Source organism: Mytilus galloprovincialis, chromosome 11, assembly GCF_965363235.1.
Source record: "Mytilus galloprovincialis chromosome 11, xbMytGall1.hap1.1, whole genome shotgun sequence".
In the NCBI taxonomy this organism is placed as follows: Eukaryota; Metazoa; Mollusca; class Bivalvia; order Mytilida; family Mytilidae; genus Mytilus; species Mytilus galloprovincialis.
In genome coordinates this window covers 78,166,371-78,177,607 of record NC_134848.1, presented here as the reverse complement: position 1 = coordinate 78,177,607, position 11,237 = coordinate 78,166,371, and the positions used below count along the sequence as shown (strand labels likewise).

Here is an 11,237-nt window from a genome sequence, read left to right as displayed (position 1 = left end):
AAGATTTTTTTCTTCTTTAAGTTATGTACTGGCAATTAAGAAATCATTGCGTGCATTTAAATTACCATTGCAACTTTGTCATTTTAGACTAAAATGCGATTTTAAATTTTTGCGAATTCAGAAAAATCCTGTTGATTCATATAAAATATTTCAAAATACGAGTTTTAATTTTTGCGGTTATCACCCTGTCGCATTTTCGAAATAATAAAACATCGAATTAATTTCTGAATTTACTGAGTATTCTGATGCGGCCATGCGGTAATAACATTACTAACCTAGCCAGAGTTCACCAGCTACGTTTCCAAAACCAGACTTGTACTCCTCCCAGTTTCTATAGAAGTCCACTGAGCCGTTAAACCGTCGTTGTATAACCTGGTTAAAAGATAAAAAAAAAATAGCAATGCATCGATCTTGTTTTATAAAATTTATGTTATAATTTTTTTATTTTTTTTTTGTAATATATATTTTATTATTTTCATTTCATTCTCAAATCTCATCTATAAATACAGATGTACAATCATCAATTTTTTTTATAACTCCTAAACATATAGTTAATCATACTTGTTACAAATAATTGAAACTTCATATCTTATGATCAATTGTTAATTACCCTCAATCAAAGTTTACCTTAGATGGGTTTGGCTATGTTATAGGTCCTTTTTTGTCATAAAGTACAGAACTTTGAAATCTGGTTTCATGTGCACGTATATACTACATTGTGTTAGATTGCGTTCATGTTAGTTGAATTTGTATCGCAAATCACAAGTGAAAATTGTCAAGGTATATGAGGTGAAAGAACGAATGTGTCGATATGATGAGCTTCGCGTGCTACGCATGCATTATCCACAATACAATTCATCACTCTGTCATAAAATCATCAATTGAAATTGAACACAATCGTTTGATTTTTAAATGACCGAATGTCGCAGATTCCTGGGCACTTCGTCTCCCTCTGCAAATGCAAAGTGACGCCCACGAAATAACACAAAAGTGAAGTTAATCACTAATCAATCAATCAATAATTTACAGACGACTATTCTTGTATCATAACATTTAGATAGTAAGATGAGGCGGGACGACTATTCTTGTATCATAACATTTAGATAGTAAGATGAGGCGGGACGACTATTCTTGTATCATAACATTTAGATAGTAAGATGAGGCGGGACGACTATTCTTGTATCATAACATTTAGATAGTAAGATGAGGCGGGACGACTATTCTTGTATCATAACATTTAGATAGTAAGATGAGGCGGGACGACTATTCTTGTATCATAACATTTAGATAGTAAGATGAGGCGGGACGACTATTCTTGTATCATAACATTTAGATAGTAAGATGAGACGGGACGACTATTCTTGTATCATAACATTTAGATAGTAAGATGAGGCGGAACGACTATTCTTGTATCATAACATTTAGATAGTAAGATGAGGCGGGACGACTATTCTTGTATCATAACATTTAGATACTAAGATGAGGCGGGACGACTATTCTTGTATCATAACATTTAGATAGTAATAACTCGGAACATAAAATAGATTTAACTCACTATCCAGCCACCTTCATCTTCGTCCATATCACAATAAACTGAGATACCATTCGGAAGATGTTCGGGGAAAATCGTATAAACACCGGTTGGTTGTCCAGCATTTTTATAAAATGAACAATCCTGTGCAGGTTGACTGATCAAACCTGCAAAATACAAAATATAAGTTAACGCTTTTTTCAAAAGGTCAAAATATAGGGCTGTGCGGCATATTATCAACGTGTGTATGTTCCGAAATTTTAAGAGTTTTCACTGACACTAAAATTATATACTACCCCTACCTTGACTTTAGGGGTTCCACAGATTTCAATATGACTGATATGCAAATGCATATTTTACTGGTAACATTCTCAACCTATGTCTCTACGAGATGAAACATAGAGATCATACTGAGAACCAGTACGTAAACAAAATTAATTACCTATGAATATTATATATTTGAGAAACAGCTATATTTACAAAGTGCAAATACGGTTTGTATATCAAAGAATACCTTCACATCATTATTTATCGTTGCACTATTATAAACACTGATAATTGTCGTTTGAATTAATCAGGAGAATATTTCATAAGTTACACAGATTAATTCATTTGAATTGAAAAGCGTCCGCCATGGCAAGCCGTTCTCGTCATAATTATTGTATGGCCAAATAAAGTACAAAGCGGAAGAGCATTTATAAAAAATAAATCAATAACTGTCGAAGTACGGCCTTCAACACGGAGCTTTCGTTCACAGCGAACAGCAAGCCAAAAAGATTCCTAAAAATGACAAGTATTAAACCTTTAACAGGAAAATCAAAGGTCTAATTTATATGAAAAACGAGAAACGAGAATCACTTGTGCACGCAACTCATCTGAATCTGGTTTACAAAGTGTTTTGAAATTTATAGGAGTTTCGCAATCATCTGTATATTTGTACGATTTTGTACCAACCATTAACAAAATCAATGAGACTTTGATACTTTTAAGACTATGAGACCACAAAAACAACATTTGGACACAGCTTCTCTTATAACGTTTAACGGAATGCTGTTAATTTTTGGGAAAAGATTGTCTGTTACTAAATGTATAAGTCATTGACCAATTTGTACTGTCATTTTGATTTTACCAATTTTATCAAAATTATAGGACTTTGACAATATTGTGGGCTATTGCACCACAATGACACATTGTGAACGCAAATTCCTAGATACACCAACAGGTGTCAGACGTAGTAAGGATGCAAACTATACAAATGCATTTGGAAACAATGCATTAAAGAAGTGTTTGCAAAATTATGATATTAACATAAAATACACTGGCCAACATAGTGTTTAACTTTCTTTGTTATTCAAAAACAAGTTAAGCTTTTCATTGGCAGCAATCGAAAACTAATGTTATTACACAAACATCATTCATGTGATTTATTACGTTTATCAGTATACGTGCCAAGATATCTTAAAAAGTCTAAAATATATCGTATGAAAAATTATAAAAGTTCATGTAAATATTATTCCGTAAACGTTGAAAAATTATAAATGCTATAAATTTTCTATAGATATTATACAGTTTGTGTAAACAATGTCGCACGTTTTAGTATTACGTACTTTCTAGTAAAACGAACTCCCTTATCAGCATTTACGAAAATAAATCATATATACCCATCTTAATTTCCATAAATAAAATTATTCAAGTATTTGATCTCAGCACATAAAAAATATTGTTCCACTTAATTACAATCCATTGAAGCGTATAATTTAAACTCCAGTGTTTGAGTTAGGTTAATCTGATCATCTATGTGATAACAATTTAAATGTCTTTGTTTTTCTCACATTTCATAGCAGGATCCATTATCGATAATTGAATTACCATTAGAAAATGAGGTTGCATATCTAAACGAATTAATTCATTGCCGTGTAAATGGTTAAATGGGAAACAGATGATTCTAAATTTTACTTTAATTTTTGTCTTCTATCAATTTGAAAGTAATATTTCATACATTCTATTTAGATCTTATATTAATCCACGTATTGTTTGTTTCAACAGTTAATAATTCAGAATCATCTGTTAATTGTTGAAACAAACAATACGTGGATTAATATCAGATTTAAATAACATGTATGAACTATTACTTCAAATTGATAGAAGAAAAAAAGTAAAAATCGCAAAATTACTGAACTCCGAACAAAATAATCAGATTTAATAGGTAAAAATGTCAAAATAGGTGCACAGCCGTCAACATTGTGTAATAATCTTAAACTCTAAAAATAAATGTACGAAAGAAGCACAAAGAAGAATACATGCCAAATGTAGACTGGGGTAAAAAAAATATTGGTAGCCAGGATCAGTAAGATTCGTAGTTAAGGGTTAGTTTTTTTTCTTCAAATTATTAATTTTGTTAAAGCATTACAAGCGAAATGTTGACTGAGGTATAAAAATATGCTTACCTAGACTTCTAAAACCACAGTCAGATTTATGTTGAGGGAGTAATCGTTGTTGATACGTTGGATTGAAATACGCAACTATCATCGTGAAGAACGCCACATGCGGGGTGTTGGCCATGTTTGACCGGGAGTTGTGGTTTTGCCGCGGGTATAAGGTAGCAATACACAGTTAGGAAAAAAACTTAAAATTGACACTCATAATTTTAAACATCCTCTTTCCCCTCCTGTCTAACAAAGAAGGCTTTATATGTGTGTTATGCATGTATATACTTATAGAAAGAGAATCTTCCATAGATTTGATTTCTAATGGTCATAAGGGTGAAATATAATCCCTTTTGGGTGTAACCATGGCAACAATCTGCATTTCTTAGATACAAAATATAGCAAAAAAGGGGATGAACATGTCACAAAAGTCTCTAAAATTTGGTCTAAAGCAAAATTTCAATCAATTACAGTGATACCTTTCCTGAATCCATAGGTTTATATCTTTCAAGTGGTTCAAAAAAATCATATGCATTTCTGCTTGTTTTTCCATAAAACTGAATTCAAAAGATCGAGCGCAAAATCTTTGTTGATAAACACTACAATAATTTATGGATCTATGGACGGTACGGATAGGAAAATACGGACTGTCAATCATATAAATGGCCTATAAAACATGTTAAAAACAATCTAAATGATCATATAAACCCACTAAGAAGGCTAAATTATTCTTCAATTATCTAAAAATCAATTTTATTGTACAAAAACTTTCATATTTAAAAAATTCAAAGGGGCCATAATGCGAAACTAAACTTCTAACTGTGTATTGCTACCTTAAGGACTAACATTTTTTTTCCCAATTCCACTTTAAATGGATTTCTGTTTTCTACTAGCTAAAACGAGAAAATTGGCCTGCTAGTTTTGAAAATCGGTTCAGAAATAAATATTTTATGAAGGTTAGCAGTTGACACTGAAATGCAACAAAAAAGTGATTTTGTGAAACATGCCATGTCAAAGTTCATTTTCTCCTTTTTTAGTTAAATTTCTAAAACTATACCTTCTAAGCCTGTCTTTTCTTGTTTAAAAACTTAAATTAACCTTAACAGTAGACAAATTTTACAAGATAAAACTATTTGAAAGCTCTAGAATGTCAATTTTGTTGTGTATTACCATACCAAAGCCTTGGTTAAAATTTACTAAATACTGAATTTATTTATAACAGCGGGGAAAAATTTAGGCTTAATTCATGCTAAATTGTGACTTTATACTTGCTAAAATAATAAATTTGATTAAGCCGCATAAAAAAATATAAAGCGTTCCCTTCAAAGGTTTCTACATAACGCGCAATCTCCTTTTCCAAGGGGTAGCCAATAAAGTATCAATTTATGACGGAATCAAGTCTTTGTGTCAAAATGTCTATATTGGTTGCTAAGGACAATAAACAACAAAACTAACATGTATTGTCTTACTAAAGGTTGTTTCTCCCTCAGAATTGTATCTTTAACCTAAATATCAATGGATTTGTGGTATGATTTGTCTAAAAAAAAAAAGCAATTCTTTGCTTTGTCAAATGCCATAAGGTAGCAATACACAGTTAGGAAAAAAACTTAAAATTGACACTCATAATTTTTAAACACCCTCTTTCCCCTCCTGTCTAACAAAGAAGGCTTTATATGTGTGTTATGCATGTATATACTTATAGACAGAGAATCTTCCATAGATTTGATTTCTAATGGTCATAAGGGTGAAATATAATCCCTTTTTGGTGTAACCATGGCAACAATCTGCATTTCTTAGATACAAAATATAGCAAAAAAGGGGGGTGAACATGTCACAAAAGTCTCCAAAATTTGGTCTAAAGCAATAATTTATGGATCTATGGACGGTACGGATAGGAAAATACGGACTGTCAATCATATAAATGGCCTATAAAACATGTTAAAACAATCTAAATGATCATATAAACCCACCAAGAAGGCTAAATTATTCTTCAATTATCTAAAAATCAATTTTATTGTACAAAAACTTTCATATTTAAAAAATTCACAAGGGCCATAATGCGAAACTAAACTTCTAACTGTGTATTGCTACCTAAAGTGACCAAAAAGCCCTAAATAATGTATTGCACGGATGAAACGGAACCATAATTTATATCCTGAAAGCAGACACAAAAGTTTCCAGTACTCCGTTTTTTGTAACACCTCACGCCAGTTTTTTTTGTGTGACAGATTTTGCGATTTCGTGTGCAAGGGATAAATCACTACTTTTTGGCGATTTCTTCTCGAATGATTTAGATAAAAATGAATTTCTATCAGAGAATTGAACCAAATGACAGCTTCTTGCAAAAATGTATTGCTTTTTTATTTATTTATTTATTTATTTATTTATTTATTTATTTATTTATTTATTTATTTATTTATTTATTTATTTATTTATTTTTATTGAAATGTAATGTGTTGCTCGTGGTGTCAGACTCTGAGTCGCAAGGGAGTGAGACATTTATGAACACAATGATAGATTTTTTTAAAAATCTGTCTTTATCTGATAGTTTGTAGTTCAAACACACCTAGTATGTTATGATACCGGTTGTTATGATAACTCATTACAAACTTATGATATTTCATTTGGTCAATATTCTAGTTTTTAAAGTACTTATTAATATGAACTTTTAAATACAGGCAACAGTAGTATACAGCTGTTCGACATTTATAAATCGATTGAGAGAAAACAATTCCGGGTTACAAAATAAAATCGAGTGAAACTATAAGAGGAAAATCGTGACAAGTTGAAGTAGAGAAAATGCATCAATGTTTTTTGTACCTGAATTCTCTTTCATGTAAAATCTTGATCAGAAATAAGTTTTTCTCTTTCATGTACTATCGTGATCAGAAATAAGTAAAGGCTACATTGCTTCATGAAAAATCACCTAATAGACTTCCGTATAAGATTTGCCGGATGCCATTAATAAAGGCAACAGTGGTATACCGCTGTTCTAAATTCATAAGTCGATAGAGAAAAATACAAATCCAGGTTACACTAAGGGAAACGCATCAAATATGAGAGAACTACGACACAACAGAAACACAACATTAAAATGTAACACACACAGAAACGAACAATAATATTACAATGGCCATTTACCATCAAAAGCGACAATTCATCAGATGTCTTATAAATATCAATTTTAATGCTGGTTACATTCTTTAGAACTGCCCATTTCGCGCACAAAAACAAAGGTAATGATCTTCCCATAGAATATAAAAAGTCAATAGTTTTACGGAATCATTTTGAAGTTCCCGATACCGCATTTCAGATGTTAAAATCATAGACATGAATCTGACTTCTCCATTAAAAAATGAGAAGAGAAATAATGTCTAATGGAAATTTATTTTCTTTTTTTATTATGAATGAAAGAAAATCAAAAGCCAGATAATTTTATTTTTTTATTTTAATTGGTCTTTAGAAATCGTTTGACATTTTCTTCATGGCTTTTAGAAACGTTACTGTTAATACTGTTAATATATTCCGATGAGTATTTTTGTGATGAGAGTAAGCGAATCGTTTTGGAGTATTTCCTTTATGTGCATGTATGTGTGTAAATGGATTTGACAGATTTCAGCTTTCATCTTGCTTATTTTGAAAATAATGTAAAGAAAATACAATATCAATATTACATGCCCAGTGAAACTACAATTTACTTGAAAATTGAAAAACAAGCATATGATTTCAAAAGCACTTATAAAAGTAGCTCGCTACTACAGGTAGGCTCGCTACTACAGGTAGGCTCGCTACTACAGGTAGCCATAACTGTTAGCTCTATACTACCGATCAAGAAAACAAAGATAAGAAATAACCCACCTAAGTATGCAAACAAATCTTTAAGTAAAAGTAAAATAATACAAACAAAAACGAACTCCCAGGAAAATTCTTAACAGAAAGTCCCGAAGCAAATGGCAAAATCAAAAGCTCCAACACATTAAACGAATGGATAAAAACTGTCATATTACTGACTTGGTACAGGCATTTTCTGATTTTGAAAATGGTGGATTAAACCTGATTTGATCGCTAGCTAAACCCCTCACTTGTATCGCAGTTCTTTAAAAGCGCGATCTCTATTTTTTTAATTGCATGTGCAAATATTCGGTGACTCCTTACTTATATTGCATCATTTTGAAACAAAATGTCGATGGAAAAAGTATGTTATTTTAAAATATTGAATAACATCATGTTCCGACAAAAAAGTGTTCCGATAAACAGCACAATGAGTAATTCTAATCAAATATCATCTTTTTTACAATATTTACATATACGCTATACATTTGTAATTCTGATAGCGAATACTCAGTTAGTTATTATACTGTACCTCGGAAATTATTTTATTGAATGTTGTTTTCTACATATTTTATGCCAACACTTTCATTCTTTCATTTTTCTTCAGGATGTGAACAAATTAAGAAAAAAACAAAATTGTACCCACCGCAATGTCGATGAAGGGCGGTTATTCAACTATCACTGAAATTGTTTGGTAAAGGGGGATGTTGGTGGAAATCTTGCAAGATCCAGAACCCTAAAGATTTTTGCAAAGGTTCTTTAACCTGCAGACAAAGTTGCAGACTTTCTATAAACGGAACCCGATTGAAAGTCCATATTTTAAACGAATGTATTTAAACATCCAATACAGAACTAACGGATGAAAGAAATTCACCAAAGAAAAGTGTTAAAATTACAAAATTACAAATAAAGTCTTCGGTGTTCATTAATATTTATTATAGATAGCCACGAGAACGATCATTTACGAACTTCTTTGTTACATATTTGTTTGTTTGGTTTTTTTTTTTTTTTTTTTTTTTTGTAGTTATTAAGATATATATATTAGCATAACGTTGACTTGTTTACCCTTTTTAGACATTTTTACTTATTATGTCTGTTTGTTTTGTTCACACATCGTTATCAATACAATGAAAATATACTCATCGTATACACCAACTAAAGTACGAAGTTGAAGAGCATTGAGGACCAAAAATTCCTGAAAGGTTTGCCAAAATGTAATCTATTCCTGAGGTAGAAAAGCCTTAGTTTTTCATAAATTCAACGTTTTGTTAACAGTTTATTAATAATTTTGAACAGAAGTGCTGACTACTGGGAATTTTATGTGACTGTACATGTCCGAACGTAAGTATTTGTACATTCCATACGTACAGTACTGCCGGATGCTAAGTTCACTAACAAAAGTTTAAAAATTACAAAAATCAAAAAAAAAGTCTTCGACGCCTCCGAGTACGGGAATTTCTCGCTGAATTGAAGACCTGTTGGTGACCTTATGCTGTTGTCTCTTTTACACATTCCCCATTTCCATTCTCAATTTTATTCGATGTTTATTTAATAAAACATAAAGATCATAGAACGATCATGTACGTACATTCATACTTTGCCAATACGAAGCAAATATTTAAAAAGTAAAATAAAAATGATAGGTCACCGAGCATTTTCTCAACTACAGGTTGTGACAAAATAACACATTTTGTATGGATTATACAGGGAAAACAATATTAAGTTATTAAAACTAAACGATAGAAGTGTAAAATAAAATACGAACCGATAGCTTTTAGAAAATGCTTTGAGAAATAAAAAAAGATAATATCACCGTGCTTTTTTTCTGGCTAAAAAAACAAAATAGCAAAATTACATTTAGATTTTCAAAAAATGCACTATTTCAGCGTTACCTCCCATAAAATGCGAATTTAAAAGCATTAAAAAACAAGCAATTATAATCTACACTTGTAGAATATATATATTTATAAGTTATTATGATCTTATAAATTTGTTATCTGCATTCCTGCATCAAATTTTGCTAACTTGATAGAAAATCTAGACCTTAGATTCCAATTTTTACAAATGCCGTCTGGGGGGGGGGGGAATTACGGGAAAATTAAGGTAAAAACATATTAAAGTGGTTGTGTTTAAGAAATTGAATCAAAAGCAGTTTGCGGAATAGATAGCATCAATAATCAAATAAATGCAACATATTTTGAATTCTTCTGAAAATCATCTTACCTTCTAAATCTCGCCTGAAAAGTGAAAATCCTGTTTCAGTTTCATCGTTTCCGTGCCCGGGACAACAACCGGAAGTAAAGATGTTACACGTTTGTGTTTCTGGGTTGTAGTCTGCTAAACATGCATCATCTCTGCCATGAAACCTGCGTACACAGACAATAATAGATTTTGCCAGTTCTGATTCCACGGGAGTGATAGTTGGTATAACTCGTCTGTTTTTCTCTACGGAGTATTTTCCCACACTCACAGTTGTACCGATAGAATCGTTTAAACTAGTGATGAAAATCAGCAGCAATAACACGAACTTTGTCTGCTGATGTCTTGAAACATCCATGTTTAACATACCACGGTATTGCTATATTAACTTTAAAATGTTGACTTGAAGAATGATATGGGTACGGTGATTGAAAATGTTAGAAAAATCAAATGTATTTTCCATCATTTGAAGGAAAAAAAATCGCAATTAAATCGGTAAACTCGAAAATGAATTCAACGTTTTAATTGTGCCTTTTAAGTTATTCATATATGCAGTTAGCAAAATTTAATTTGAAAAATTTTGAAATTGCTTCCGTTTTTATACTAATCAAATCTATCTTCTAATGACTGTCGAAATCAACTATAGCGGTAAAAATATCTGTTTTATAAAATTTACAAATAAATCGTTGTTTCGTTAATCAATTGTCTCTCTGCATTTTGTAGAAAGCCATCATTATCTAACATTATACAGATTTGTGTAAATTCAAGACATTGTTAGCGAATAGATGTTTCACCAATTTTGACATGAATGTTCCGCTAAGATATCGTAATCTCGTGAGAACTCGCGAGAACTAAGACCCTGAACGTCCACATCTCATCTTTATACCATAACTAGTTATCATATTACACACTGTGAATTGTATGATTCCAACTTGATATAAATATTTTTAATATTAAAACAGATTATGATTGTAATAATAACCATAAAATAGCCATCAATTAACCAATCCGTTAAATTACTTGTTTACTTTATCTGACATGTGTCTTTCATGTCACGTGGTAGGTTAGGCGATAGGCTTTCGGTCATGGTTGGCTGAACATGTTTTAATCATCTTTAATCATGGTTTATCTTTTCATCGGGAAAACAATAATTCACATGCAATAATAAGAAAACATTGTAAGTCATGTGTTAAACTAATGTTAAATGTCACGATAGAAAAATACAGACAATTAAATTATAATACGATGCA

General features: G+C 31.2%; 1 long non-coding RNA gene across 1 annotated transcript; it reads right to left on the bottom strand.

Moving 5' to 3' along the window:
• Positions 1-274: 274 nt before the first annotated feature.
• On the bottom strand, positions 275-10,828 carry LOC143051406 (uncharacterized). The gene is made up of 3 exons (XR_012970753.1): positions 10,012-10,828; positions 1,556-1,698; positions 275-372 (listed from the first exon to the last, which is right to left on the bottom strand). It is a non-coding gene; the product is annotated as an uncharacterized LOC143051406 (long non-coding RNA).
• Between the last annotated feature and the right edge of the window lie 409 nt (positions 10,829-11,237).